The 25,522-nt window shown below is 55.5% G+C and overlaps 50 non-coding genes across 50 annotated transcripts; 37 read left to right on the top strand and 13 right to left on the bottom strand.

Moving 5' to 3' along the window:
• Positions 1-433: 433 nt before the first annotated feature.
• Trnag-ucc (transfer RNA glycine (anticodon UCC)) lies at positions 434-505 on the bottom strand. Its single transcript has one exon. It is a non-coding gene; the product is annotated as a tRNA-Gly (tRNA).
• A 351-nt stretch (positions 506-856) lies between these two features.
• Positions 857-927, top strand: Trnag-gcc (transfer RNA glycine (anticodon GCC)). The gene has a single exon. It is a non-coding gene; the product is annotated as a tRNA-Gly (tRNA).
• Positions 928-1,632: 705 nt separating this feature from the next.
• Trnae-uuc (transfer RNA glutamic acid (anticodon UUC)) lies at positions 1,633-1,704 on the top strand. Its single transcript has one exon. It is a non-coding gene; the product is annotated as a tRNA-Glu (tRNA).
• A 196-nt stretch (positions 1,705-1,900) lies between these two features.
• Trnai-aau (transfer RNA isoleucine (anticodon AAU)) lies at positions 1,901-1,974 on the top strand. Its single transcript has one exon. It is a non-coding gene; the product is annotated as a tRNA-Ile (tRNA).
• Positions 1,975-2,410: 436 nt separating this feature from the next.
• Positions 2,411-2,482, bottom strand: Trnag-ucc (transfer RNA glycine (anticodon UCC)). The gene has a single exon. It is a non-coding gene; the product is annotated as a tRNA-Gly (tRNA).
• Positions 2,483-2,833: 351 nt separating this feature from the next.
• On the top strand, positions 2,834-2,904 carry Trnag-gcc (transfer RNA glycine (anticodon GCC)). Its single transcript has one exon. It is a non-coding gene; the product is annotated as a tRNA-Gly (tRNA).
• Positions 2,905-3,609: 705 nt separating this feature from the next.
• On the top strand, positions 3,610-3,681 carry Trnae-uuc (transfer RNA glutamic acid (anticodon UUC)). Its single transcript has one exon. It is a non-coding gene; the product is annotated as a tRNA-Glu (tRNA).
• A 196-nt stretch (positions 3,682-3,877) lies between these two features.
• Trnai-aau (transfer RNA isoleucine (anticodon AAU)) lies at positions 3,878-3,951 on the top strand. The gene has a single exon. It is a non-coding gene; the product is annotated as a tRNA-Ile (tRNA).
• A 436-nt stretch (positions 3,952-4,387) lies between these two features.
• On the bottom strand, positions 4,388-4,459 carry Trnag-ucc (transfer RNA glycine (anticodon UCC)). The gene has a single exon. It is a non-coding gene; the product is annotated as a tRNA-Gly (tRNA).
• A 351-nt stretch (positions 4,460-4,810) lies between these two features.
• Positions 4,811-4,881, top strand: Trnag-gcc (transfer RNA glycine (anticodon GCC)). The gene has a single exon. It is a non-coding gene; the product is annotated as a tRNA-Gly (tRNA).
• A 705-nt stretch (positions 4,882-5,586) lies between these two features.
• Trnae-uuc (transfer RNA glutamic acid (anticodon UUC)) lies at positions 5,587-5,658 on the top strand. The gene has a single exon. It is a non-coding gene; the product is annotated as a tRNA-Glu (tRNA).
• Positions 5,659-5,854: 196 nt separating this feature from the next.
• Positions 5,855-5,928, top strand: Trnai-aau (transfer RNA isoleucine (anticodon AAU)). Its single transcript has one exon. It is a non-coding gene; the product is annotated as a tRNA-Ile (tRNA).
• A 436-nt stretch (positions 5,929-6,364) lies between these two features.
• Trnag-ucc (transfer RNA glycine (anticodon UCC)) lies at positions 6,365-6,436 on the bottom strand. The gene has a single exon. It is a non-coding gene; the product is annotated as a tRNA-Gly (tRNA).
• A 351-nt stretch (positions 6,437-6,787) lies between these two features.
• Trnag-gcc (transfer RNA glycine (anticodon GCC)) lies at positions 6,788-6,858 on the top strand. Its single transcript has one exon. It is a non-coding gene; the product is annotated as a tRNA-Gly (tRNA).
• Positions 6,859-7,563: 705 nt separating this feature from the next.
• On the top strand, positions 7,564-7,635 carry Trnae-uuc (transfer RNA glutamic acid (anticodon UUC)). The gene has a single exon. It is a non-coding gene; the product is annotated as a tRNA-Glu (tRNA).
• A 196-nt stretch (positions 7,636-7,831) lies between these two features.
• On the top strand, positions 7,832-7,905 carry Trnai-aau (transfer RNA isoleucine (anticodon AAU)). Its single transcript has one exon. It is a non-coding gene; the product is annotated as a tRNA-Ile (tRNA).
• A 436-nt stretch (positions 7,906-8,341) lies between these two features.
• Positions 8,342-8,413, bottom strand: Trnag-ucc (transfer RNA glycine (anticodon UCC)). Its single transcript has one exon. It is a non-coding gene; the product is annotated as a tRNA-Gly (tRNA).
• A 351-nt stretch (positions 8,414-8,764) lies between these two features.
• On the top strand, positions 8,765-8,835 carry Trnag-gcc (transfer RNA glycine (anticodon GCC)). The gene has a single exon. It is a non-coding gene; the product is annotated as a tRNA-Gly (tRNA).
• A 705-nt stretch (positions 8,836-9,540) lies between these two features.
• Trnae-uuc (transfer RNA glutamic acid (anticodon UUC)) lies at positions 9,541-9,612 on the top strand. The gene has a single exon. It is a non-coding gene; the product is annotated as a tRNA-Glu (tRNA).
• A 196-nt stretch (positions 9,613-9,808) lies between these two features.
• Trnai-aau (transfer RNA isoleucine (anticodon AAU)) lies at positions 9,809-9,882 on the top strand. Its single transcript has one exon. It is a non-coding gene; the product is annotated as a tRNA-Ile (tRNA).
• A 436-nt stretch (positions 9,883-10,318) lies between these two features.
• Trnag-ucc (transfer RNA glycine (anticodon UCC)) lies at positions 10,319-10,390 on the bottom strand. Its single transcript has one exon. It is a non-coding gene; the product is annotated as a tRNA-Gly (tRNA).
• A 351-nt stretch (positions 10,391-10,741) lies between these two features.
• Positions 10,742-10,812, top strand: Trnag-gcc (transfer RNA glycine (anticodon GCC)). The gene has a single exon. It is a non-coding gene; the product is annotated as a tRNA-Gly (tRNA).
• Positions 10,813-11,517: 705 nt separating this feature from the next.
• On the top strand, positions 11,518-11,589 carry Trnae-uuc (transfer RNA glutamic acid (anticodon UUC)). Its single transcript has one exon. It is a non-coding gene; the product is annotated as a tRNA-Glu (tRNA).
• A 196-nt stretch (positions 11,590-11,785) lies between these two features.
• Trnai-aau (transfer RNA isoleucine (anticodon AAU)) lies at positions 11,786-11,859 on the top strand. Its single transcript has one exon. It is a non-coding gene; the product is annotated as a tRNA-Ile (tRNA).
• A 436-nt stretch (positions 11,860-12,295) lies between these two features.
• Positions 12,296-12,367, bottom strand: Trnag-ucc (transfer RNA glycine (anticodon UCC)). Its single transcript has one exon. It is a non-coding gene; the product is annotated as a tRNA-Gly (tRNA).
• Positions 12,368-12,718: 351 nt separating this feature from the next.
• Trnag-gcc (transfer RNA glycine (anticodon GCC)) lies at positions 12,719-12,789 on the top strand. Its single transcript has one exon. It is a non-coding gene; the product is annotated as a tRNA-Gly (tRNA).
• Positions 12,790-13,494: 705 nt separating this feature from the next.
• Trnae-uuc (transfer RNA glutamic acid (anticodon UUC)) lies at positions 13,495-13,566 on the top strand. The gene has a single exon. It is a non-coding gene; the product is annotated as a tRNA-Glu (tRNA).
• A 196-nt stretch (positions 13,567-13,762) lies between these two features.
• Trnai-aau (transfer RNA isoleucine (anticodon AAU)) lies at positions 13,763-13,836 on the top strand. Its single transcript has one exon. It is a non-coding gene; the product is annotated as a tRNA-Ile (tRNA).
• A 437-nt stretch (positions 13,837-14,273) lies between these two features.
• Positions 14,274-14,345, bottom strand: Trnag-ucc (transfer RNA glycine (anticodon UCC)). The gene has a single exon. It is a non-coding gene; the product is annotated as a tRNA-Gly (tRNA).
• Positions 14,346-14,696: 351 nt separating this feature from the next.
• Positions 14,697-14,767, top strand: Trnag-gcc (transfer RNA glycine (anticodon GCC)). The gene has a single exon. It is a non-coding gene; the product is annotated as a tRNA-Gly (tRNA).
• Positions 14,768-15,473: 706 nt separating this feature from the next.
• Positions 15,474-15,545, top strand: Trnae-uuc (transfer RNA glutamic acid (anticodon UUC)). Its single transcript has one exon. It is a non-coding gene; the product is annotated as a tRNA-Glu (tRNA).
• Positions 15,546-15,742: 197 nt separating this feature from the next.
• Positions 15,743-15,816, top strand: Trnai-aau (transfer RNA isoleucine (anticodon AAU)). The gene has a single exon. It is a non-coding gene; the product is annotated as a tRNA-Ile (tRNA).
• Positions 15,817-16,252: 436 nt separating this feature from the next.
• Trnag-ucc (transfer RNA glycine (anticodon UCC)) lies at positions 16,253-16,324 on the bottom strand. The gene has a single exon. It is a non-coding gene; the product is annotated as a tRNA-Gly (tRNA).
• A 351-nt stretch (positions 16,325-16,675) lies between these two features.
• Trnag-gcc (transfer RNA glycine (anticodon GCC)) lies at positions 16,676-16,746 on the top strand. Its single transcript has one exon. It is a non-coding gene; the product is annotated as a tRNA-Gly (tRNA).
• A 707-nt stretch (positions 16,747-17,453) lies between these two features.
• Trnae-uuc (transfer RNA glutamic acid (anticodon UUC)) lies at positions 17,454-17,525 on the top strand. Its single transcript has one exon. It is a non-coding gene; the product is annotated as a tRNA-Glu (tRNA).
• A 196-nt stretch (positions 17,526-17,721) lies between these two features.
• Positions 17,722-17,795, top strand: Trnai-aau (transfer RNA isoleucine (anticodon AAU)). Its single transcript has one exon. It is a non-coding gene; the product is annotated as a tRNA-Ile (tRNA).
• A 437-nt stretch (positions 17,796-18,232) lies between these two features.
• On the bottom strand, positions 18,233-18,304 carry Trnag-ucc (transfer RNA glycine (anticodon UCC)). The gene has a single exon. It is a non-coding gene; the product is annotated as a tRNA-Gly (tRNA).
• Positions 18,305-19,415: 1,111 nt separating this feature from the next.
• Trnae-uuc (transfer RNA glutamic acid (anticodon UUC)) lies at positions 19,416-19,487 on the top strand. The gene has a single exon. It is a non-coding gene; the product is annotated as a tRNA-Glu (tRNA).
• A 196-nt stretch (positions 19,488-19,683) lies between these two features.
• Trnai-aau (transfer RNA isoleucine (anticodon AAU)) lies at positions 19,684-19,757 on the top strand. Its single transcript has one exon. It is a non-coding gene; the product is annotated as a tRNA-Ile (tRNA).
• A 436-nt stretch (positions 19,758-20,193) lies between these two features.
• Trnag-ucc (transfer RNA glycine (anticodon UCC)) lies at positions 20,194-20,265 on the bottom strand. The gene has a single exon. It is a non-coding gene; the product is annotated as a tRNA-Gly (tRNA).
• Positions 20,266-20,616: 351 nt separating this feature from the next.
• Positions 20,617-20,687, top strand: Trnag-gcc (transfer RNA glycine (anticodon GCC)). The gene has a single exon. It is a non-coding gene; the product is annotated as a tRNA-Gly (tRNA).
• A 705-nt stretch (positions 20,688-21,392) lies between these two features.
• Trnae-uuc (transfer RNA glutamic acid (anticodon UUC)) lies at positions 21,393-21,464 on the top strand. The gene has a single exon. It is a non-coding gene; the product is annotated as a tRNA-Glu (tRNA).
• A 196-nt stretch (positions 21,465-21,660) lies between these two features.
• On the top strand, positions 21,661-21,734 carry Trnai-aau (transfer RNA isoleucine (anticodon AAU)). Its single transcript has one exon. It is a non-coding gene; the product is annotated as a tRNA-Ile (tRNA).
• A 436-nt stretch (positions 21,735-22,170) lies between these two features.
• Positions 22,171-22,242, bottom strand: Trnag-ucc (transfer RNA glycine (anticodon UCC)). The gene has a single exon. It is a non-coding gene; the product is annotated as a tRNA-Gly (tRNA).
• A 351-nt stretch (positions 22,243-22,593) lies between these two features.
• On the top strand, positions 22,594-22,664 carry Trnag-gcc (transfer RNA glycine (anticodon GCC)). Its single transcript has one exon. It is a non-coding gene; the product is annotated as a tRNA-Gly (tRNA).
• A 705-nt stretch (positions 22,665-23,369) lies between these two features.
• Positions 23,370-23,441, top strand: Trnae-uuc (transfer RNA glutamic acid (anticodon UUC)). The gene has a single exon. It is a non-coding gene; the product is annotated as a tRNA-Glu (tRNA).
• Positions 23,442-23,637: 196 nt separating this feature from the next.
• On the top strand, positions 23,638-23,711 carry Trnai-aau (transfer RNA isoleucine (anticodon AAU)). The gene has a single exon. It is a non-coding gene; the product is annotated as a tRNA-Ile (tRNA).
• A 436-nt stretch (positions 23,712-24,147) lies between these two features.
• On the bottom strand, positions 24,148-24,219 carry Trnag-ucc (transfer RNA glycine (anticodon UCC)). Its single transcript has one exon. It is a non-coding gene; the product is annotated as a tRNA-Gly (tRNA).
• Positions 24,220-24,570: 351 nt separating this feature from the next.
• On the top strand, positions 24,571-24,641 carry Trnag-gcc (transfer RNA glycine (anticodon GCC)). Its single transcript has one exon. It is a non-coding gene; the product is annotated as a tRNA-Gly (tRNA).
• Positions 24,642-25,346: 705 nt separating this feature from the next.
• Positions 25,347-25,418, top strand: Trnae-uuc (transfer RNA glutamic acid (anticodon UUC)). The gene has a single exon. It is a non-coding gene; the product is annotated as a tRNA-Glu (tRNA).
• Positions 25,419-25,522: the final 104 nt, after the last annotated feature.

Genomic DNA, 25,522 nt, shown 5'->3' on the forward strand with positions numbered 1-25,522 from the left:
CGCTTTTACAACTACGAAAAGGCAGCGCCGATTTCAGCTGGCCAGTGTGATCACCAAAAGATCATCACCCTTGCCAGTACTCGGGCGCGTGAGCGCATCCGAACACAGGGTACTGTTGGCAGTTTTACTTCCTCTGTTTCTTTCTCCTTTGTTTTCGGAGCTACAGTCCGATTCGGTCAGGGAGACGCCACCGTGACATGAAGGGGCGTGCTGTGTGTCCATTGCCTCGCTTCCCCTTACCTCTCTCAGTCGTTTCTCGTGCTTGTCGTTTTGATATAGGCCGATTTGAGAGCGTCAGCTCTCGCGTCAGCCGAGCAAAGTCGAGACAAGTCGAGACACACTAGGGGCTGGTGTGCAGCGAGGAACAGGGAGAAAAAAACATTAATTTAAGGGCGCGTGGCAAAAGTACTCATACGCGAAATTAAAAGCCTGCTGCGGTGGCCGGGAATCGAACCCGGATCAACTGCTTGGAAGGCAACTATGCTGACCATTACACCACCACCGCACAAGCGAGCGCCCCGGCGCCGCACCGTGTCGGCCTCCCGCCTGTCGGCAGCGGCCGAAGGTGATGGTACCTGGCAGGCGCATTTCGAGGTGGGCTAGGGGAGCACATCCAGACGCATTCGGACAGCGTATCCGCGCACATTTCGCATCCTTTGGCAAGAGTCGGTGCCGGCGACGCAAGAGTACGCAGAGGACCGCGTTCTGGCGGCGTTTTTAAGCAGAGCAGTGCAGTGCAGTGCTGGGTTCAGCGTCTTCAGCATCTTCTCGACAGGATGCTACGGCGCTTGACGGCAGTCCCACTTTCCCTTGAGACATCTGCTCGGGAAGCAGCGTGAAGTTACTACTGGCCCGAGCATCGGTGGTTCAGTGGTAGAATGCTCGCCTGCCACGCGGGCGGCCCGGGTTCGATTCCCGGCCGATGCATCATTTTGCTTTTCCCGCGATAATGCTGCCGTGTGGCTTACGCGCTTGACATGCACGATCCATAAGAATGTATAGCTGGATTCCCTTGAGAAGAACCGAGAACGCATCACTTTCGGGTCCCCACTAGGACGATCGCATCATGTTCTGCAGACTAGCGTCGGCCTCGACTCGCAAGTTGCTGTGTCCAGGTGCCTCCGAGACACCGAACTTCAACGTCAAGGAGTGCTGCCTATCGCTGCAAAAGCTGCAGCAACACCGCAATCAACAGGGCCGGCAATGCACGTGTAGCAAACAGAACACGTTATCCAGGAAGTACAGTGTCTCTGCGTCCAACATTGGGTACGGGTCGCCGCTACCTCGGTAGCGCAGTAGGCAGCGCCTAAGTCTCGTAATCTTAAGGTCGTGAGTTCGATCCTCGATTTAATTTCCTGTGACCGGTGGTGGTGCTGTTGCCAGGGCCCCAACGTATTTCTTGTTTGTTATCCACAACGCTTCAGCGGGAAAATGTTTACTTCCTACTTTTGCTACTTACAGCTTCCCTTTTCCTCTTCTCCCAGCAGAGCATGAAGCCAAAAGCATTGCTCTGAGACGTTTGAGGTGCTCGCCTTGCCAGTCAGTATGCTCGCAAAGAGAGAAGGGCGCCGACGCGGGACTCGGCACGAAATGCGACAAGCGACCGTCCGAGCCGTCGAAGAAACGCCCACATCCGGTGTGGTCTAGTGGCTAGGATACCTGGCTTTCACCCAGGAGGCCCGGGTTCGATTCCCGGTACCGGAACGGAATTTTTTCCACACGAATCGTGACAAGTTTGAGCTGTCCGAGCTGCCGTTTCCCGTCCTGCTAGCAATATAGCTACTGTTTCGTGACAGTCGGCAGAATATAGACGAGGGAAGCAGACACACGACGGCCATAGAAATGGTGTATGGTTTCATGCCACACGTTTCCAGCGTAGGGCTGAGCAACAATCTGTCGAGGCCCGTTAGCTCAGTTGGTTAGAGCGTCGTGCTAATAACGCGAAGGTCGTGGGTTCGATCCCCCCACGGGCCACTTCGCTTTTACAACTACGAAAAGGCAGCGCCGATTTCAGCTGGCCAGTGTGATCACCAAAAGATCATCACCCTTGCCAGTACTCGGGCGCGTGAGCGCATCCGAACACAGGGTACTGTTGGCAGTTTTACTTCCTCTGTTTCTTTCTCCTTTGTTTTCGGAGCTACAGTCCGATTCGGTCAGGGAGACGCCACCGTGACATGAAGGGGCGTGCTGTGTGTCCATTGCCTCGCTTCCCCTTACCTCTCTCAGTCGTTTCTCGTGCTTGTCGTTTTGATATAGGCCGATTTGAGAGCGTCAGCTCTCGCGTCAGCCGAGCAAAGTCGAGACAAGTCGAGACACACTAGGGGCTGGTGTGCAGCGAGGAACAGGGAGAAAAAAACATTAATTTAAGGGCGCGTGGCAAAAGTACTCATACGCGAAATTAAAAGCCTGCTGCGGTGGCCGGGAATCGAACCCGGATCAACTGCTTGGAAGGCAACTATGCTGACCATTACACCACCACCGCACAAGCGAGCGCCCCGGCGCCGCACCGTGTCGGCCTCCCGCCTGTCGGCAGCGGCCGAAGGTGATGGTACCTGGCAGGCGCATTTCGAGGTGGGCTAGGGGAGCACATCCAGACGCATTCGGACAGCGTATCCGCGCACATTTCGCATCCTTTGGCAAGAGTCGGTGCCGGCGACGCAAGAGTACGCAGAGGACCGCGTTCTGGCGGCGTTTTTAAGCAGAGCAGTGCAGTGCAGTGCTGGGTTCAGCGTCTTCAGCATCTTCTCGACAGGATGCTACGGCGCTTGACGGCAGTCCCACTTTCCCTTGAGACATCTGCTCGGGAAGCAGCGTGAAGTTACTACTGGCCCGAGCATCGGTGGTTCAGTGGTAGAATGCTCGCCTGCCACGCGGGCGGCCTGGGTTCGATTCCCGGCCGATGCATCATTTTGCTTTTCCCGCGATAATGCCGCCGTGTGGCTTACGCGCTTGACATGCACGATCCATAAGAATGTATAGCTGGATTCCCTTGAGAAGAACCGAGAACGCATCACTTTCGGGTCCCCACTAGGACGATCGCATCATGTTCTGCAGACTAGCGTCGGCCTCGACTCGCAAGTTGCTGTGTCCAGGTGCCTCCGAGACACCGAACTTCAACGTCAAGGAGTGCTGCCTATCGCTGCAAAAGCTGCAGCAACACCGCAATCAACAGGGCCGGCAATGCACGTGTAGCAAACAGAACACGTTATCCAGGAAGTACAGTGTCTCTGCGTCCAACATTGGGTACGGGTCGCCGCTACCTCGGTAGCGCAGTAGGCAGCGCCTAAGTCTCGTAATCTTAAGGTCGTGAGTTCGATCCTCGATTTAATTTCCTGTGACCGGTGGTGGTGCTGTTGCCAGGGCCCCAACGTATTTCTTGTTTGTTATCCACAACGCTTCAGCGGGAAAATGTTTACTTCCTACTTTTGCTACTTACAGCTTCCCTTTTCCTCTTCTCCCAGCAGAGCATGAAGCCAAAAGCATTGCTCTGAGACGTTTGAGGTGCTCGCCTTGCCAGTCAGTATGCTCGCAAAGAGAGAAGGGCGCCGACGCGGGACTCGGCACGAAATGCGACAAGCGACCGTCCGAGCCGTCGAAGAAACGCCCACATCCGGTGTGGTCTAGTGGCTAGGATACCTGGCTTTCACCCAGGAGGCCCGGGTTCGATTCCCGGTACCGGAACGGAATTTTTTCCACACGAATCGTGACAAGTTTGAGCTGTCCGAGCTGCCGTTTCCCGTCCTGCTAGCAATATAGCTACTGTTTCGTGACAGTCGGCAGAATATAGACGAGGGAAGCAGACACACGACGGCCATAGAAATGGTGTATGGTTTCATGCCACACGTTTCCAGCGTAGGGCTGAGCAACAATCTGTCGAGGCCCGTTAGCTCAGTTGGTTAGAGCGTCGTGCTAATAACGCGAAGGTCGTGGGTTCGATCCCCCCACGGGCCACTTCGCTTTTACAACTACGAAAAGGCAGCGCCGATTTCAGCTGGCCAGTGTGATCACCAAAAGATCATCACCCTTGCCAGTACTCGGGCGCGTGAGCGCATCCGAACACAGGGTACTGTTGGCAGTTTTACTTCCTCTGTTTCTTTCTCCTTTGTTTTCGGAGCTACAGTCCGATTCGGTCAGGGAGACGCCACCGTGACATGAAGGGGCGTGCTGTGTGTCCATTGCCTCGCTTCCCCTTACCTCTCTCAGTCGTTTCTCGTGCTTGTCGTTTTGATATAGGCCGATTTGAGAGCGTCAGCTCTCGCGTCAGCCGAGCAAAGTCGAGACAAGTCGAGACACACTAGGGGCTGGTGTGCAGCGAGGAACAGGGAGAAAAAAACATTAATTTAAGGGCGCGTGGCAAAAGTACTCATACGCGAAATTAAAAGCCTGCTGCGGTGGCCGGGAATCGAACCCGGATCAACTGCTTGGAAGGCAACTATGCTGACCATTACACCACCACCGCACAAGCGAGCGCCCCGGCGCCGCACCGTGTCGGCCTCCCGCCTGTCGGCAGCGGCCGAAGGTGATGGTACCTGGCAGGCGCATTTCGAGGTGGGCTAGGGGAGCACATCCAGACGCATTCGGACAGCGTATCCGCGCACATTTCGCATCCTTTGGCAAGAGTCGGTGCCGGCGACGCAAGAGTACGCAGAGGACCGCGTTCTGGCGGCGTTTTTAAGCAGAGCAGTGCAGTGCAGTGCTGGGTTCAGCGTCTTCAGCATCTTCTCGACAGGATGCTACGGCGCTTGACGGCAGTCCCACTTTCCCTTGAGACATCTGCTCGGGAAGCAGCGTGAAGTTACTACTGGCCCGAGCATCGGTGGTTCAGTGGTAGAATGCTCGCCTGCCACGCGGGCGGCCCGGGTTCGATTCCCGGCCGATGCATCATTTTGCTTTTCCCGCGATAATGCTGCCGTGTGGCTTACGCGCTTGACATGCACGATCCATAAGAATGTATAGCTGGATTCCCTTGAGAAGAACCGAGAACGCATCACTTTCGGGTCCCCACTAGGACGATCGCATCATGTTCTGCAGACTAGCGTCGGCCTCGACTCGCAAGTTGCTGTGTCCAGGTGCCTCCGAGACACCGAACTTCAACGTCAAGGAGTGCTGCCTATCGCTGCAAAAGCTGCAGCAACACCGCAATCAACAGGGCCGGCAATGCACGTGTAGCAAACAGAACACGTTATCCAGGAAGTACAGTGTCTCTGCGTCCAACATTGGGTACGGGTCGCCGCTACCTCGGTAGCGCAGTAGGCAGCGCCTAAGTCTCGTAATCTTAAGGTCGTGAGTTCGATCCTCGATTTAATTTCCTGTGACCGGTGGTGGTGCTGTTGCCAGGGCCCCAACGTATTTCTTGTTTGTTATCCACAACGCTTCAGCGGGAAAATGTTTACTTCCTACTTTTGCTACTTACAGCTTCCCTTTTCCTCTTCTCCCAGCAGAGCATGAAGCCAAAAGCATTGCTCTGAGACGTTTGAGGTGCTCGCCTTGCCAGTCAGTATGCTCGCAAAGAGAGAAGGGCGCCGACGCGGGACTCGGCACGAAATGCGACAAGCGACCGTCCGAGCCGTCGAAGAAACGCCCACATCCGGTGTGGTCTAGTGGCTAGGATACCTGGCTTTCACCCAGGAGGCCCGGGTTCGATTCCCGGTACCGGAACGGAATTTTTTCCACACGAATCGTGACAAGTTTGAGCTGTCCGAGCTGCCGTTTCCCGTCCTGCTAGCAATATAGCTACTGTTTCGTGACAGTCGGCAGAATATAGACGAGGGAAGCAGACACACGACGGCCATAGAAATGGTGTATGGTTTCATGCCACACGTTTCCAGCGTAGGGCTGAGCAACAATCTGTCGAGGCCCGTTAGCTCAGTTGGTTAGAGCGTCGTGCTAATAACGCGAAGGTCGTGGGTTCGATCCCCCCACGGGCCACTTCGCTTTTACAACTACGAAAAGGCAGCGCCGATTTCAGCTGGCCAGTGTGATCACCAAAAGATCATCACCCTTGCCAGTACTCGGGCGCGTGAGCGCATCCGAACACAGGGTACTGTTGGCAGTTTTACTTCCTCTGTTTCTTTCTCCTTTGTTTTCGGAGCTACAGTCCGATTCGGTCAGGGAGACGCCACCGTGACATGAAGGGGCGTGCTGTGTGTCCATTGCCTCGCTTCCCCTTACCTCTCTCAGTCGTTTCTCGTGCTTGTCGTTTTGATATAGGCCGATTTGAGAGCGTCAGCTCTCGCGTCAGCCGAGCAAAGTCGAGACAAGTCGAGACACACTAGGGGCTGGTGTGCAGCGAGGAACAGGGAGAAAAAAACATTAATTTAAGGGCGCGTGGCAAAAGTACTCATACGCGAAATTAAAAGCCTGCTGCGGTGGCCGGGAATCGAACCCGGATCAACTGCTTGGAAGGCAACTATGCTGACCATTACACCACCACCGCACAAGCGAGCGCCCCGGCGCCGCACCGTGTCGGCCTCCCGCCTGTCGGCAGCGGCCGAAGGTGATGGTACCTGGCAGGCGCATTTCGAGGTGGGCTAGGGGAGCACATCCAGACGCATTCGGACAGCGTATCCGCGCACATTTCGCATCCTTTGGCAAGAGTCGGTGCCGGCGACGCAAGAGTACGCAGAGGACCGCGTTCTGGCGGCGTTTTTAAGCAGAGCAGTGCAGTGCAGTGCTGGGTTCAGCGTCTTCAGCATCTTCTCGACAGGATGCTACGGCGCTTGACGGCAGTCCCACTTTCCCTTGAGACATCTGCTCGGGAAGCAGCGTGAAGTTACTACTGGCCCGAGCATCGGTGGTTCAGTGGTAGAATGCTCGCCTGCCACGCGGGCGGCCTGGGTTCGATTCCCGGCCGATGCATCATTTTGCTTTTCCCGCGATAATGCCGCCGTGTGGCTTACGCGCTTGACATGCACGATCCATAAGAATGTATAGCTGGATTCCCTTGAGAAGAACCGAGAACGCATCACTTTCGGGTCCCCACTAGGACGATCGCATCATGTTCTGCAGACTAGCGTCGGCCTCGACTCGCAAGTTGCTGTGTCCAGGTGCCTCCGAGACACCGAACTTCAACGTCAAGGAGTGCTGCCTATCGCTGCAAAAGCTGCAGCAACACCGCAATCAACAGGGCCGGCAATGCACGTGTAGCAAACAGAACACGTTATCCAGGAAGTACAGTGTCTCTGCGTCCAACATTGGGTACGGGTCGCCGCTACCTCGGTAGCGCAGTAGGCAGCGCCTAAGTCTCGTAATCTTAAGGTCGTGAGTTCGATCCTCGATTTAATTTCCTGTGACCGGTGGTGGTGCTGTTGCCAGGGCCCCAACGTATTTCTTGTTTGTTATCCACAACGCTTCAGCGGGAAAATGTTTACTTCCTACTTTTGCTACTTACAGCTTCCCTTTTCCTCTTCTCCCAGCAGAGCATGAAGCCAAAAGCATTGCTCTGAGACGTTTGAGGTGCTCGCCTTGCCAGTCAGTATGCTCGCAAAGAGAGAAGGGCGCCGACGCGGGACTCGGCACGAAATGCGACAAGCGACCGTCCGAGCCGTCGAAGAAACGCCCACATCCGGTGTGGTCTAGTGGCTAGGATACCTGGCTTTCACCCAGGAGGCCCGGGTTCGATTCCCGGTACCGGAACGGAATTTTTTCCACACGAATCGTGACAAGTTTGAGCTGTCCGAGCTGCCGTTTCCCGTCCTGCTAGCAATATAGCTACTGTTTCGTGACAGTCGGCAGAATATAGACGAGGGAAGCAGACACACGACGGCCATAGAAATGGTGTATGGTTTCATGCCACACGTTTCCAGCGTAGGGCTGAGCAACAATCTGTCGAGGCCCGTTAGCTCAGTTGGTTAGAGCGTCGTGCTAATAACGCGAAGGTCGTGGGTTCGATCCCCCCACGGGCCACTTCGCTTTTACAACTACGAAAAGGCAGCGCCGATTTCAGCTGGCCAGTGTGATCACCAAAAGATCATCACCCTTGCCAGTACTCGGGCGCGTGAGCGCATCCGAACACAGGGTACTGTTGGCAGTTTTACTTCCTCTGTTTCTTTCTCCTTTGTTTTCGGAGCTACAGTCCGATTCGGTCAGGGAGACGCCACCGTGACATGAAGGGGCGTGCTGTGTGTCCATTGCCTCGCTTCCCCTTACCTCTCTCAGTCGTTTCTCGTGCTTGTCGTTTTGATATAGGCCGATTTGAGAGCGTCAGCTCTCGCGTCAGCCGAGCAAAGTCGAGACAAGTCGAGACACACTAGGGGCTGGTGTGCAGCGAGGAACAGGGAGAAAAAAACATTAATTTAAGGGCGCGTGGCAAAAGTACTCATACGCGAAATTAAAAGCCTGCTGCGGTGGCCGGGAATCGAACCCGGATCAACTGCTTGGAAGGCAACTATGCTGACCATTACACCACCACCGCACAAGCGAGCGCCCCGGCGCCGCACCGTGTCGGCCTCCCGCCTGTCGGCAGCGGCCGAAGGTGATGGTACCTGGCAGGCGCATTTCGAGGTGGGCTAGGGGAGCACATCCAGACGCATTCGGACAGCGTATCCGCGCACATTTCGCATCCTTTGGCAAGAGTCGGTGCCGGCGACGCAAGAGTACGCAGAGGACCGCGTTCTGGCGGCGTTTTTAAGCAGAGCAGTGCAGTGCAGTGCTGGGTTCAGCGTCTTCAGCATCTTCTCGACAGGATGCTACGGCGCTTGACGGCAGTCCCACTTTCCCTTGAGACATCTGCTCGGGAAGCAGCGTGAAGTTACTACTGGCCCGAGCATCGGTGGTTCAGTGGTAGAATGCTCGCCTGCCACGCGGGCGGCCCGGGTTCGATTCCCGGCCGATGCATCATTTTGCTTTTCCCGCGATAATGCTGCCGTGTGGCTTACGCGCTTGACATGCACGATCCATAAGAATGTATAGCTGGATTCCCTTGAGAAGAACCGAGAACGCATCACTTTCGGGTCCCCACTAGGACGATCGCATCATGTTCTGCAGACTAGCGTCGGCCTCGACTCGCAAGTTGCTGTGTCCAGGTGCCTCCGAGACACCGAACTTCAACGTCAAGGAGTGCTGCCTATCGCTGCAAAAGCTGCAGCAACACCGCAATCAACAGGGCCGGCAATGCACGTGTAGCAAACAGAACACGTTATCCAGGAAGTACAGTGTCTCTGCGTCCAACATTGGGTACGGGTCGCCGCTACCTCGGTAGCGCAGTAGGCAGCGCCTAAGTCTCGTAATCTTAAGGTCGTGAGTTCGATCCTCGATTTAATTTCCTGTGACCGGTGGTGGTGCTGTTGCCAGGGCCCCAACGTATTTCTTGTTTGTTATCCACAACGCTTCAGCGGGAAAATGTTTACTTCCTACTTTTGCTACTTACAGCTTCCCTTTTCCTCTTCTCCCAGCAGAGCATGAAGCCAAAAGCATTGCTCTGAGACGTTTGAGGTGCTCGCCTTGCCAGTCAGTATGCTCGCAAAGAGAGAAGGGCGCCGACGCGGGACTCGGCACGAAATGCGACAAGCGACCGTCCGAGCCGTCGAAGAAACGCCCACATCCGGTGTGGTCTAGTGGCTAGGATACCTGGCTTTCACCCAGGAGGCCCGGGTTCGATTCCCGGTACCGGAACGGAATTTTTTCCACACGAATCGTGACAAGTTTGAGCTGTCCGAGCTGCCGTTTCCCGTCCTGCTAGCAATATAGCTACTGTTTCGTGACAGTCGGCAGAATATAGACGAGGGAAGCAGACACACGACGGCCATAGAAATGGTGTATGGTTTCATGCCACACGTTTCCAGCGTAGGGCTGAGCAACAATCTGTCGAGGCCCGTTAGCTCAGTTGGTTAGAGCGTCGTGCTAATAACGCGAAGGTCGTGGGTTCGATCCCCCCACGGGCCACTTCGCTTTTACAACTACGAAAAGGCAGCGCCGATTTCAGCTGGCCAGTGTGATCACCAAAAGATCATCACCCTTGCCAGTACTCGGGCGCGTGAGCGCATCCGAACACAGGGTACTGTTGGCAGTTTTACTTCCTCTGTTTCTTTCTCCTTTGTTTTCGGAGCTACAGTCCGATTCGGTCAGGGAGACGCCACCGTGACATGAAGGGGCGTGCTGTGTGTCCATTGCCTCGCTTCCCCTTACCTCTCTCAGTCGTTTCTCGTGCTTGTCGTTTTGATATAGGCCGATTTGAGAGCGTCAGCTCTCGCGTCAGCCGAGCAAAGTCGAGACAAGTCGAGACACACTAGGGGCTGGTGTGCAGCGAGGAACAGGGAGAAAAAAACATTAATTTAAGGGCGCGTGGCAAAAGTACTCATACGCGAAATTAAAAGCCTGCTGCGGTGGCCGGGAATCGAACCCGGATCAACTGCTTGGAAGGCAACTATGCTGACCATTACACCACCACCGCACAAGCGAGCGCCCCGGCGCCGCACCGTGTCGGCCTCCCGCCTGTCGGCAGCGGCCGAAGGTGATGGTACCTGGCAGGCGCATTTCGAGGTGGGCTAGGGGAGCACATCCAGACGCATTCGGACAGCGTATCCGCGCACATTTCGCATCCTTTGGCAAGAGTCGGTGCCGGCGACGCAAGAGTACGCAGAGGACCGCGTTCTGGCGGCGTTTTTAAGCAGAGCAGTGCAGTGCAGTGCTGGGTTCAGCGTCTTCAGCATCTTCTCGACAGGATGCTACGGCGCTTGACGGCAGTCCCACTTTCCCTTGAGACATCTGCTCGGGAAGCAGCGTGAAGTTACTACTGGCCCGAGCATCGGTGGTTCAGTGGTAGAATGCTCGCCTGCCACGCGGGCGGCCCGGGTTCGATTCCCGGCCGATGCATCATTTTGCTTTTCCCGCGATAATGCTGCCGTGTGGCTTACGCGCTTGACATGCACGATCCATAAGAATGTATAGCTGGATTCCCTTGAGAAGAACCGAGAACGCATCACTTTCGGGTCCCCACTAGGACGATCGCATCATGTTCTGCAGACTAGCGTCGGCCTCGACTCGCAAGTTGCTGTGTCCAGGTGCCTCCGAGACACCGAACTTCAACGTCAAGGAGTGCTGCCTATCGCTGCAAAAGCTGCAGCAACACCGCAATCAACAGGGCCGGCAATGCACGTGTAGCAAACAGAACACGTTATCCAGGAAGTACAGTGTCTCTGCGTCCAACATTGGGTACGGGTCGCCGCTACCTCGGTAGCGCAGTAGGCAGCGCCTAAGTCTCGTAATCTTAAGGTCGTGAGTTCGATCCTCGATTTAATTTCCTGTGACCGGTGGTGGTGCTGTTGCCAGGGCCCCAACGTATTTCTTGTTTGTTATCCACAACGCTTCAGCGGGAAAATGTTTACTTCCTACTTTTGCTACTTACAGCTTCCCTTTTCCTCTTCTCCCAGCAGAGCATGAAGCCAAAAGCATTGCTCTGAGACGTTTGAGGTGCTCGCCTTGCCAGTCAGTATGCTCGCAAAGAGAGAAGGGCGCCGACGCGGGACTCGGCACGAAATGCGACAAGCGACCGTCCGAGCCGTCGAAGAAACGCCCACATCCGGTGTGGTCTAGTGGCTAGGATACCTGGCTTTCACCCAGGAGGCCCGGGTTCGATTCCCGGTACCGGAACGGAATTTTTTCCACACGAATCGTGACAAGTTTGAGCTGTCCGAGCTGCCGTTTCCCGTCCTGCTAGCAATATAGCTACTGTTTCGTGACAGTCGGCAGAATATAGACGAGGGAAGCAGACACACGACGGCCATAGAAATGGTGTATGGTTTCATGCCACACGTTTCCAGCGTAGGGCTGAGCAACAATCTGTCGAGGCCCGTTAGCTCAGTTGGTTAGAGCGTCGTGCTAATAACGCGAAGGTCGTGGGTTCGATCCCCCCACGGGCCACTTCGCTTTTACAACTACGAAAAGGCAGCGCCGATTTCAGCTGGCCAGTGTGATCACCAAAAGATCATCACCCTTGCCAGTACTCGGGCGCGTGAGCGCATCCGAACACAGGGTACTGTTGGCAGTTTTACTTCCTCTGTTTCTTTCTCCTTTGTTTTCGGAGCTACAGTCCGATTCGGTCAGGGAGACGCCACCGTGACATGAAGGGGCGTGCTGTGTGTCCATTGCCTCGCTTCCCCTTACCTCTCTCAGTCGTTTCTCGTGCTTGTCGTTTTGATATAGGCCGATTTGAGAGCGTCAGCTCTCGCGTCAGCCGAGCAAAGTCGAGACAAGTCGAGACACACTAGGGGCTGGTGTGCAGCGAGGAACAGGGAGAAAAAAACATTAATTTAAGGGCGCGTGGCAAAAGTACTCATACGCGAAATTAAAAGCCTGCTGCGGTGGCCGGGAATCGAACCCGGATCAACTGCTTGGAAGGCAACTATGCTGACCATTACACCACCACCGCACAAGCGAGCGCCCCGGCGCCGCACCGTGTCGGCCTCCCGCCTGTCGGCAGCGGCCGAAGGTGATGGTACCTGGCAGGCGCATTTCGAGGTGGGCTAGGGGAGCACATCCAGACGCATTCGGACAGCGTATCCGCGCACATTTCGCATCCTTTGGCAAGAGTCGGTGCCGGCGACGCAAGAGTACGCAGAGGACCGCGTTCTGGCGGCGTTTTTAAGCAGAGCAGTGCAGTGCAGTGCTGGGTTCAGCGTCTTCAGCATCTTCTCGACAGGATGCTACGGCGCTTGACGGCAGTCCCACTTTCCCTTGAGACATCTGCTCGGGAAGCAGCGTGAAGTTACTACTGGCCCGAGCATCGGTGGTTCAGTGGTAGAATGCTCGCCTGCCACGCGGGCGGCCCGGGTTCGATTCCCGGCCGATGCATCATTTTGCTTTTCCCGCGATAATGCTGCCGTGTGGCTTACGCGCTTGACATGCACGATCCATAAGAATGTATAGCTGGATTCCCTTGAGAAGAACCGAGAACGCATCACTTTCGGGTCCCCACTAGGACGATCGCATCATGTTCTGCAGACTAGCGTCGGCCTCGACTCGCAAGTTGCTGTGTCCAGGTGCCTCCGAGACACCGAACTTCAACGTCAAGGAGTGCTGCCTATCGCTGCAAAAGCTGCAGCAACACCGCAATCAACAGGGCCGGCAATGCACGTGTAGCAAACAGAACACGTTATCCAGGAAGTACAGTGTCTCTGCGTCCAACATTGGGTACGGGTCGCCGCTACCTCGGTAGCGCAGTAGGCAGCGCCTAAGTCTCGTAATCTTAAGGTCGTGAGTTCGATCCTCGATTTAATTTCCTGTGACCGGTGGTGGTGCTGTTGCCAGGGCCCCAACGTATTTCTTGTTTGTTATCCACAACGCTTCAGCGGGAAAATGTTTACTTCCTACTTTTGCTACTTACAGCTTCCCTTTTCCTCTTCTCCCAGCAGAGCATGAAGCCAAAAGCATTGCTCTGAGACGTTTGAGGTGCTCGCCTTGCCAGTCAGTATGCTCGCAAAGAGAGAAGGGCGCCGACGCGGGACTCGGCACGAAATGCGACAAGCGACCGTCCGAGCCGTCGAAGAAACGCCCACATCCGGTGTGGTCTAGTGGCTAGGATACCTGGCTTTCACCCAGGAGGCCCGGGTTCGATTCCCGGTACCGGAACGGAATTTTTTCCACACGAATCGTGACAAGTTTGAGCTGTCCGAGCTGCCGTTTCCCGTCCTGCTAGCAATATAGCTACTGTTTCGTGACAGTCGGCAGAATATAGACGAGGGAAGCAGACACACGACGGCCATAGAAATGGTGTATGGTTTCATGCCACACGTTTCCAGCGTAGGGCTGAGCAACAATCTGTCGAGGCCCGTTAGCTCAGTTGGTTAGAGCGTCGTGCTAATAACGCGAAGGTCGTGGGTTCGATCCCCCCACGGGCCACTTCGCTTTTACAACTACGAAAAGGCAGCGCCGATTTCAGCTGGCCAGTGTGATCACCAAAAGATCATCACCCCTTGCCAGTACTCGGGCGCGTGAGCGCATCCGAACACAGGGTACTGTTGGCAGTTTTACTTCCTCTGTTTCTTTCTCCTTTGTTTTCGGAGCTACAGTCCGATTCGGTCAGGGAGACGCCACCGTGACATGAAGGGGCGTGCTGTGTGTCCATTGCCTCGCTTCCCCTTACCTCTCTCAGTCGTTTCTCGTGCTTGTCGTTTTGATATAGGCCGATTTGAGAGCGTCAGCTCTCGCGTCAGCCGAGCAAAGTCGAGACAAGTCGAGACACACTAGGGGCTGGTGTGCAGCGAGGAACAGGGAGAAAAAAACATTAATTTAAGGGCGCGTGGCAAAAGTACTCATACGCGAAATTAAAAGCCTGCTGCGGTGGCCGGGAATCGAACCCGGATCAACTGCTTGGAAGGCAACTATGCTGACCATTACACCACCACCGCACAAGCGAGCGCCCCGGCGCCGCACCGTGTCGGCCTCCCGCCTGTCGGCAGCGGCCGAAGGTGATGGTACCTGGCAGGCGCATTTCGAGGTGGGCTAGGGGAGCACATCCAGACGCATTCGGACAGCGTATCCGCGCACATTTCGCATCCTTTGGCAAGAGTCGGTGCCGGCGACGCAAGAGTACGCAGAGGACCGCGTTCTGGCGGCGTTTTTAAGCAGAGCAGTGCAGTGCAGTGCTGGGTTCAGCGTCTTCAGCATCTTCTCGACAGGATGCTACGGCGCTTGACGGCAGTCCCACTTTCCCTTGAGACATCTGCTCGGGAAGCAGCGTGAAGTTACTACTGGCCCGAGCATCGGTGGTTCAGTGGTAGAATGCTCGCCTGCCACGCGGGCGGCCCGGGTTCGATTCCCGGCCGATGCATCATTTTGCTTTTCCCGCGATAATGCTGCCGTGTGGCTTACGCGCTTGACATGCACGATCCATAAGAATGTATAGCTGGATTCCCTTGAGAAGAACCGAGAACGCATCACTTTCGGGTCCCCCACTAGGACGATCGCATCATGTTCTGCAGACTAGCGTCGGCCTCGACTCGCAAGTTGCTGTGTCCAGGTGCCTCCGAGACACCGAACTTCAACGTCAAGGAGTGCTGCCTATCGCTGCAAAAGCTGCAGCAACACCGCAATCAACAGGGCCGGCAATGCACGTGTAGCAAACAGAACACGTTATCCAGGAAGTACAGTGTCTCTGCGTCCAACATTGGGTACGGGTCGCCGCTACCTCGGTAGCGCAGTAGGCAGCGCCTAAGTCTCGTAATCTTAAGGTCGTGAGTTCGATCCTCGATTTAATTTCCTGTGACCGGTGGTGGTGCTGTTGCCAGGGCCCCAACGTATTTCTTGTTTGTTATCCACAACGCTTCAGCGGGAAAATGTTTACTTCCTACTTTTGCTACTTACAGCTTCCCTTTTCCTCTTCTCCCAGCAGAGCATGAAGCCAAAAGCATTGCTCTGAGACGTTTGAGGTGCTCGCCTTGCCAGTCAGTATGCTCGCAAAGAGAGAAGGGCGCCGACGCGGGACTCGGCACGAAATGCGACAAGCGACCGTCCGAGCCGTCGAAGAAACGCCCACATCCGGTGTGGTCTAGTGGCTAGGATACCTGGCTTTCACCCAGGAGGCCCGGGTTCGATTCCCGGTACCGGAACGGAATTTTTTTCCACACGAATCGTGACAAGTTTGAGCTGTCCGAGCTGCCGTTTCCCGTCCTGCTAGCAATATAGCTACTGTTTCGTGACAGTCGGCAGAATATAGACGAGGGAAGCAGACACACGACGGCCATAGAAATGGTGTATGGTTTCATGCCACACGTTTCCAGCGTAGGGCTGAGCAACAATCTGTCGAGGCCCGTTAGCTCAGTTGGTTAGAGCGTCGTGCTAATAACGCGAAGGTCGTGGGTTCGATCCCCCCACGGGCCACTTCGCTTTTACAACTACGAAAAGGCAGCGCCGATTTCAGCTGGCCAGTGTGATCACCAAAAGATCATCACCCTTGCCAGTACTCGGGCGCGTGAGCGCATCCGAACACAGGGTACTGTTGGCAGTTTTACTTCCTCTGTTTCTTTCTCCTTTGTTTTCGGAGCTACAGTCCGATTCGGTCAGGGAGACGCCACCGTGACATGAAGGGGCGTGCTGTGTGTCCATTGCCTCGCTTCCCCTTACCTCTCTCAGTCGTTTCTCGTGCTTGTCGTTTTGATATAGGCCGATTTGAGAGCGTCAGCTCTCGCGTCAGCCGAGCAAAGTCGAGACAAGTCGAGACACACTAGGGGCTGGTGTGCAGCGAGGAACAGGGAGAAAAAAACATTAATTTAAGGGCGCGTGGCAAAAGTACTCATACGCGAAATTAAAAGCCTGCTGCGGTGGCCGGGAATCGAACCCGGATCAACTGCTTGGAAGGCAACTATGCTGACCATTACACCACCACCGCACAAGCGAGCGCCCCGGCGCCGCACCGTGTCGGCCTCCCGCCTGTCGGCAGCGGCCGAAGGTGATGGTACCTGGCAGGCGCATTTCGAGGTGGGCTAGGGGAGCACATCCAGACGCATTCGGACAGCGTATCCGCGCACATTTCGCATCCTTTGGCAAGAGTCGGTGCCGGCGACGCAAGAGTACGCAGAGGACCGCGTTCTGGCGGCGTTTTTAAGCAGAGCAGTGCAGTGCAGTGCTGGGTTCAGCGTCTTCAGCATCTTCTCGACAGGATGCTACGGCGCTTGACGGCAGTCCCACTTTCCCTTGAGACATCTGCTCGGGAAGCAGCGTGAAGTTACTACTGGCCCGAGCATCGGTGGTTCAGTGGTAGAATGCTCGCCTGCCACGCGGGCGGCCCGGGTTCGATTCCCGGCCGATGCATCATTTTGCTTTTCCCGCGATAATGCTGCCGTGTGGCTTACGCGCTTGACATGCACGATCCATAAGAATGTATAGCTGGATTCCCTTGAGAAGAACCGAGAACGCATCACTTTCGGGTCCCCACTAGGACGATCGCATCATGTTCTGCAGACTAGCGTCGGCCTCGACTCGCAAGTTGCTGTGTCCAGGTGCCTCCGAGACACCGAACTTCAACGTCAAGGAGTGCTGCCTATCGCTGCAAAAGCTGCAGCAACACCGCAATCAACAGGGCCGGCAATGCACGTGTAGCAAACAGAACACGTTATCCAGGAAGTACAGTGTCTCTGCGTCCAACATTGGGTACGGGTCGCCGCTACCCTCGGTAGCGCAGTAGGCAGCGCCTAAGTCTCGTAATCTTAAGGTCGTGAGTTCGATCCTCGATTTAATTTCCTGTGACCGGTGGTGGTGCTGTTGCCAGGGCCCCAACGTATTTCTTGTTTGTTATCCACAACGCTTCAGCGGGAAAATGTTTACTTCCTACTTTTGCTACTTACAGCTTCCCTTTTCCTCTTCTCCCAGCAGAGCATGAAGCCAAAAGCATTGCTCTGAGACGTTTGAGGTGCTCGCCTTGCCAGTCAGTATGCTCGCAAAGAGAGAAGGGCGCCGACGCGGGACTCGGCACGAAATGCGACCAAGCGACCGTCCGAGCCGTCGAAGAAACGCCCACATCCGGTGTGGTCTAGTGGCTAGGATACCTGGCTTTCACCCAGGAGGCCCGGGTTCGATTCCCGGTACCGGAACGGAATTTTTTCCACACGAATCGTGACAAGTTTGAGCTGTCCGAGCTGCCGTTTCCCGTCCTGCTAGCAATATAGCTACTGTTTCGTGACAGTCGGCAGAATATAGACGAGGGAAGCAGACACACGACGGCCATAGAAATGGTGTATGGTTTCATGCCACACGTTTCCAGCGTAGGGCTGAGCAACAATCTGTCGAGGCCCGTTAGCTCAGTTGGTTAGAGCGTCGTGCTAATAACGCGAAGGTCGTGGGTTCGATCCCCCCACGGGCCACTTCGCTTTTACAACTACGAAAAGGCAGCGCCGATTTCAGCTGGCCAGTGTGATCACCAAAAGATCATCACCCTTGCCAGTACTCGGGCGCGTGAGCGCATCCGAACACAGGGTACTGTTGGCAGTTTTACTTCCTCTGTTTCTTTCTCCTTTGTTTTCGGAGCTACAGTCCGATTCGGTCAGGGAGACGCCACCGTGACATGAAGGGGCGTGCTGTGTGTCCATTGCCTCGCTTCCCCTTACCTCTCTCAGTCGTTTCTCGTGCTTGTCGTTTTGATATAGGCCGATTTGAGAGCGTCAGCTCTCGCGTCAGCCGAGCAAAGTCGAGACAAGTCGAGACACACTAGGGGCTGGTGTGCAGCGAGGAACAGGGAGAAAAAAAACATTAATTTAAGGGCGCGTGGCAAAAGTACTCATACGCGAAATTAAAAGCCTGCTGCGGTGGCCGGGAATCGAACCCGGATCAACTGCTTGGAAGGCAACTATGCTGACCATTACACCACCACCGCACAAGCGAGCGCCCCGGCGCCGCACCGTGTCGGCCTCCCGCCTGTCGGCAGCGGCCGAAGGTGATGGTACCTGGCAGGCCGCATTTCGAGGTGGGCTAGGGGAGCACATCCAGACGCATTCGGACAGCGTATCCGCGCACATTTCGCATCCTTTGGCAAGAGTCGGTGCCGGCGACGCAAGAGTACGCAGAGGACCGCGTTCTGGCGGCGTTTTTAAGCAGAGCAGTGCAGTGCAGTGCTGGGTTCAGCGTCTTCAGCATCTTCTCGACAGGATGCTACGGCGCTTGACGGCAGTCCCACTTTCCCTTGAGACATCTGCTCGGGAAGCAGCGTGAAGTTAAACACGCGATCTAGTGTATGCTCGCCTGCCACGCGGGCGGCCCGGGTTCGATTCCCGGCCGATGCATCATTTTGCTTTTCCCGCGATAATGCTGCCGTGTGGCTTACGCGCTTGACATGCACGATCCATAAGAATGTATAGCTGGATTCCCTTGAGAAGAACCGAGAACGCATCACTTTCGGGTCCCCACTAGGACGATCGCATCATGTTCTGCAGACTAGCGTCGGCCTCGACTCGCAAGTTGCTGTGTCCAGGTGCCTCCGAGACACCGAACTTCAACGTCAAGGAGTGCTGCCTATCGCTGCAAAAGCTGCAGCAACACCGCAATCAACAGGGCCGGCAATGCACGTGTAGCAAACAGAACACGTTATCCAGGAAGTACAGTGTCTCTGCGTCCAACATTGGGTACGGGTCGCCGCTACCTCGGTAGCGCAGTAGGCAGCGCCTAAGTCTCATAATCTTAAGGTCGTGAGTTCGATCCTCGATTTAATTTCCTGTGACCGGTGGTGGTGCTGTTGCCAGGGCCCCAACGTATTTCTTGTTTGTTATCCACAACGCTTCAGCGGGAAAATGTTTACTTCCTACTTTTGCTACTTACAGCTTCCCTTTTCCTCTTCTCCCAGCAGAGCATGAAGCCAAAAGCATTGCTCTGAGACGTTTGAGGTGCTCGCCTTGCCAGTCAGTATGCTCGCAAAGAGAGAAGGGCGCCGACGCGGGACTCGGCACGAAATGCGACAAGCGACCGTCCGAGCCGTCGAAGAAACGCCCACATCCGGTGTGGTCTAGTGGCTAGGATACCTGGCTTTCACCCAGGAGGCCCGGGTTCGATTCCCGGTACCGGAACGGAATTTTTTCCACACGAATCGTGACAAGTTTGAGCTGTCCGAGCTGCCGTTTCCCGTCCTGCTAGCAATATAGCTACTGTTTCGTGACAGTCGGCAGAATATAGACGAGGGAAGCAGACACACGACGGCCATAGAAATGGTGTATGGTTTCATGCCACACGTTTCCAGCGTAGGGCTGAGCAACAATCTGTCGAGGCCCGTTAGCTCAGTTGGTTAGAGCGTCGTGCTAATAACGCGAAGGTCGTGGGTTCGATCCCCCCACGGGCCACTTCGCTTTTACAACTACGAAAAGGCAGCGCCGATTTCAGCTGGCCAGTGTGATCACCAAAAGATCATCACCCTTGCCAGTACTCGGGCGCGTGAGCGCATCCGAACACAGGGTACTGTTGGCAGTTTTACTTCCTCTGTTTCTTTCTCCTTTGTTTTCGGAGCTACAGTCCGATTCGGTCAGGGAGACGCCACCGTGACATGAAGGGGCGTGCTGTGTGTCCATTGCCTCGCTTCCCCTTACCTCTCTCAGTCGTTTCTCGTGCTTGTCGTTTTGATATAGGCCGATTTGAGAGCGTCAGCTCTCGCGTCAGCCGAGCAAAGTGGAGACAAGTCGAGACACACTAGGGGCTGGTGTGCAGCGAGGAACAGGGAGAAAAAAACATTAATTTAAGGGCGCGTGGCAAAAGTACTCATACGCGAAATTAAAAGCCTGCTGCGGTGGCCGGGAATCGAACCCGGATCAACTGCTTGGAAGGCAACTATGCTGACCATTACACCACCACCGCACAAGCGAGCGCCCCGGCGCCGCACCGTGTCGGCCTCCCGCCTGTCGGCAGCGGCCGAAGGTGATGGTACCTGGCAGGCGCATTTCGAGGTGGGCTAGGGGAGCACATCCAGACGCATTCGGACAGCGTATCCGCGCACATTTCGCATCCTTTGGCAAGAGTCGGTGCCGGCGACGCAAGAGTACGCAGAGGACCGCGTTCTGGCGGCGTTTTTAAGCAGAGCAGTGCAGTGCAGTGCTGGGTTCAGCGTCTTCAGCATCTTCTCGACAGGATGCTACGGCGCTTGACGGCAGTCCCACTTTCCCTTGAGACATCTGCTCGGGAAGCAGCGTGAAGTTACTACTGGCCCGAGCATCGGTGGTTCAGTGGTAGAATGCTCGCCTGCCACGCGGGCGGCCCGGGTTCGATTCCCGGCCGATGCATCATTTTGCTTTTCCCGCGATAATGCTGCCGTGTGGCTTACGCGCTTGACATGCACGATCCATAAGAATGTATAGCTGGATTCCCTTGAGAAGAACCGAGAACGCATCACTTTCGGGTCCCCACTAGGACGATCGCATCATGTTCTGCAGACTAGCGTCGGCCTCGACTCGCAAGTTGCTGTGTCCAGGTGCCTCCGAGACACCGAACTTCAACGTCAAGGAGTGCTGCCTATCGCTGCAAAAGCTGCAGCAACACCGCAATCAACAGGGCCGGCAATGCACGTGTAGCAAACAGAACACGTTATCCAGGAAGTACAGTGTCTCTGCGTCCAACATTGGGTACGGGTCGCCGCTACCTCGGTAGCGCAGTAGGCAGCGCCTAAGTCTCGTAATCTTAAGGTCGTGAGTTCGATCCTCGATTTAATTTCCTGTGACCGGTGGTGGTGCTGTTGCCAGGGCCCCAACGTATTTCTTGTTTGTTATCCACAACGCTTCAGCGGGAAAATGTTTACTTCCTACTTTTGCTACTTACAGCTTCCCTTTTCCTCTTCTCCCAGCAGAGCATGAAGCCAAAAGCATTGCTCTGAGACGTTTGAGGTGCTCGCCTTGCCAGTCAGTATGCTCGCAAAGAGAGAAGGGCGCCGACGCGGGACTCGGCACGAAATGCGACAAGCGACCGTCCGAGCCGTCGAAGAAACGCCCACATCCGGTGTGGTCTAGTGGCTAGGATACCTGGCTTTCACCCAGGAGGCCCGGGTTCGATTCCCGGTACCGGAACGGAATTTTTTCCACACGAATCGTGACAAGTTTGAGCTGTCCGAGCTGCCGTTTCCCGTCCTGCTAGCAATATAGCTACTGTTTCGTGACAGTCGGCAGAATATAGACGAGGGAAGCAGACACACGACGGCCATAGAAATGGTGTATGGTTTCATGCCACACGTTTCCAGCGTAGGGCTGAGCAACAATCTGTCGAGGCCCGTTAGCTCAGTTGGTTAGAGCGTCGTGCTAATAACGCGAAGGTCGTGGGTTCGATCCCCCCACGGGCCACTTCGCTTTTACAACTACGAAAAGGCAGCGCCGATTTCAGCTGGCCAGTGTGATCACCAAAAGATCATCACCCTTGCCAGTACTCGGGCGCGTGAGCGCATCCGAACACAGGGTACTGTTGGCAGTTTTACTTCCTCTGTTTCTTTCTCCTTTGTTTTCGGAGCTACAGTCCGATTCGGTCAGGGAGACGCCACCGTGACATGAAGGGGCGTGCTGTGTGTCCATTGCCTCGCTTCCCCTTACCTCTCTCAGTCGTTTCTCGTGCTTGTCGTTTTGATATAGGCCGATTTGAGAGCGTCAGCTCTCGCGTCAGCCGAGCAAAGTCGAGACAAGTCGAGACACACTAGGGGCTGGTGTGCAGCGAGGAACAGGGAGAAAAAAACATTAATTTAAGGGCGCGTGGCAAAAGTACTCATACGCGAAATTAAAAGCCTGCTGCGGTGGCCGGGAATCGAACCCGGATCAACTGCTTGGAAGGCAACTATGCTGACCATTACACCACCACCGCACAAGCGAGCGCCCCGGCGCCGCACCGTGTCGGCCTCCCGCCTGTCGGCAGCGGCCGAAGGTGATGGTACCTGGCAGGCGCATTTCGAGGTGGGCTAGGGGAGCACATCCAGACGCATTCGGACAGCGTATCCGCGCACATTTCGCATCCTTTGGCAAGAGTCGGTGCCGGCGACGCAAGAGTACGCAGAGGACCGCGTTCTGGCGGCGTTTTTAAGCAGAGCAGTGCAGTGCAGTGCTGGGTTCAGCGTCTTCAGCATCTTCTCGACAGGATGCTACGGCGCTTGACGGCAGTCCCACTTTCCCTTGAGACATCTGCTCGGGAAGCAGCGTGAAGTTACTACTGGCCCGAGCATCGGTGGTTCAGTGGTAGAATGCTCGCCTGCCACGCGGGCGGCCCGGGTTCGATTCCCGGCCGATGCATCATTTTGCTTTTCCCGCGATAATGCTGCCGTGTGGCTTACGCGCTTGACATGCACGATCCATAAGAATGTATAGCTGGATTCCCTTGAGAAGAACCGAGAACGCATCACTTTCGGGTCCCCACTAGGACGATCGCATCATGTTCTGCAGACTAGCGTCGGCCTCGACTCGCAAGTTGCTGTGTCCAGGTGCCTCCGAGACACCGAACTTCAACGTCAAGGAGTGCTGCCTATCGCTGCAAAAGCTGCAGCAACACCGCAATCAACAGGGCCGGCAATGCACGTGTAGCAAACAGAACACGTTATCCAGGAAGTACAGTGTCTCTGCGTCCAACATTGGGTACGGGTCGCCGCTACCTCGGTAGCGCAGTAGGCAGCGCCTAAGTCTCGTAATCTTAAGGTCGTGAGTTCGATCCTCGATTTAATTTCCTGTGACCGGTGGTGGTGCTGTTGCCAGGGCCCCAACGTATTTCTTGTTTGTTATCCACAACGCTTCAGCGGGAAAATGTTTACTTCCTACTTTTGCTACTTACAGCTTCCCTTTTCCTCTTCTCCCAGCAGAGCATGAAGCCAAAAGCATTGCTCTGAGACGTTTGAGGTGCTCGCCTTGCCAGTCAGTATGCTCGCAAAGAGAGAAGGGCGCCGACGCGGGACTCGGCACGAAATGCGACAAGCGACCGTCCGAGCCGTCGAAGAAACGCCCACATCCGGTGTGGTCTAGTGGCTAGGATACCTGGCTTTCACCCAGGAGGCCCGGGTTCGATTCCCGGTACCGGAACGGAATTTTTTCCACACGAATCGTGACAAGTTTGAGCTGTCCGAGCTGCCGTTTCCCGTCCTGCTAGCAATATAGCTACTGTTTCGTGACAGTCGGCAGAATATAGACGAGGGAAGCAGACACACGACGGCCATAGAAATGGTGTATGGTTTCATGCCACACGTTTCCAGCGTAGGGCTGAGCAACAATCTGTCGAGGCCCGTTAGCTCAGTTGGTTAGAGCGTCGTGCTAATAACGCGAAGGTCGTGGGTTCGATCCCCCCACGGGCCACTTCGCTTTTACAACTACGAAAAGGCAGCGCCGATTTCAGCTGGCCAGTGTGATCACCAAAAGATCATCACCCTTGCCAGTACTCGGGCGCGTGAGCGCATCCGAACACAGGGTACTGTTGGCAGTTTTACTTCCTCTGTTTCTTTCTCCTTTGTTTTCGGAGCTACAGTCCGATTCGGTCAGGGAGACGCCACCGTGACATGAAGGGGCGTGCTGTGTGTCCATTGCCTCGCTTCCCCTTACCTCTCTCAGTCGTTTCTCGTGCTTGTCGTTTTGATATAGGCCGATTTGAGAGCGTCAGCTCTCGCGTCAGCCGAGCAAAGTCGAGACAAGTCGAGACACACTAGGGGCTGGTGTGCAGCGAGGAACAGGGAGAAAAAAACATTAATTTAAGGGCGCGTGGCAAAAGTACTCATACGCGAAATTAAAAGCCTGCTGCGGTGGCCGGGAATCGAACCCGGATCAACTGCTTGGAAGGCAACTATGCTGACCATTACACCACCACCGCACAAGCGAGCGCCCCGGCGCCGCACCGTGTCGGCCTCCCGCCTGTCGGCAGCGGCCGAAGGTGATGGTACCTGGCAGGCGCATTTCGAGGTGGGCTAGGGGAGCACATCCAGACGCATTCGGACAGCGTATCCGCGCACATTTCGCATCCTTTGGCAAGAGTCGGTGCCGGCGACGCAAGAGTACGCAGAGGACCGCGTTCTGGCGGCGTTTTTAAGCAGAGCAGTGCAGTGCAGTGCTGGGTTCAGCGTCTTCAGCATCTTCTCGACAGGATGCTACGGCGCTTGACGGCAGTCCCACTTTCCCTTGAGACATCTGCTCGGGAAGCAGCGTGAAGTTACTACTGGCCCGAGCATCGGTGGTTCAGTGGTAGAATGCTCGCCTGCCACGCGGGCGGCCCGGGTTCGATTCCCGGCCGATGCATCATTTTGCTTTTCCCGCGATAATGCTGCCGTGTGGCTTACGCGCTTGACATGCACGATCCATAAGAATGTATAGCTGGATTCCCTTGAGAAGAACCGAGAACGCATCACTTTCGGGTCCCCACTAGGACGATCGCATCATGTTCTGCAGACTAGCGTCGGCCTCGACTCGCAAGTTGCTGTGTCCAGGTGCCTCCGAGACACCGAACTTCAACGTCAAGGAGTGCTGCCTATCGCTGCAAAAGCTGCAGCAACACCGCAATCAACAGGGCCGGCAATGCACGTGTAGCAAACAGAACACGTTATCCAGGAAGTACAGTGTCTCTGCGTCCAACATTGGGTACGGGTCGCCGCTACCTCGGTAGCGCAGTAGGCAGCGCCTAAGTCTCGTAATCTTAAGGTCGTGAGTTCGATCCTCGATTTAATTTCCTGTGACCGGTGGTGGTGCTGTTGCCAGGGCCCCAACGTATTTCTTGTTTGTTATCCACAACGCTTCAGCGGGAAAATGTTTACTTCCTACTTTTGCTACTTACAGCTTCCCTTTTCCTCTTCTCCCAGCAGAGCATGAAGCCAAAAGCATTGCTCTGAGACGTTTGAGGTGCTCGCCTTGCCAGTCAGTATGCTCGCAAAGAGAGAAGGGCGCCGACGCGGGACTCGGCACGAAATGCGACAAGCGACCGTCCGAGCCGTCGAAGAAACGCCCACATCCGGTGTGGTCTAGTGGCTAGGATACCTGGCTTTCACCCAGGAGGCCCGGGTTCGATTCCCGGTACCGGAACGGAATTTTTTCCACACGAATCGTGACAAGTTTGAGCTGTCCGAGCTGCCGTTTCCCGTCCTGCTAGCAATATAGCTACTGTTTCGTGACAGTCGGCAGAATAT

The sequence above is a fragment of the Schistocerca gregaria genome, chromosome 2 (assembly GCF_023897955.1).
Source record: "Schistocerca gregaria isolate iqSchGreg1 chromosome 2, iqSchGreg1.2, whole genome shotgun sequence".
NCBI classification, from domain to species: Eukaryota; Metazoa; Arthropoda; class Insecta; order Orthoptera; family Acrididae; genus Schistocerca; species Schistocerca gregaria.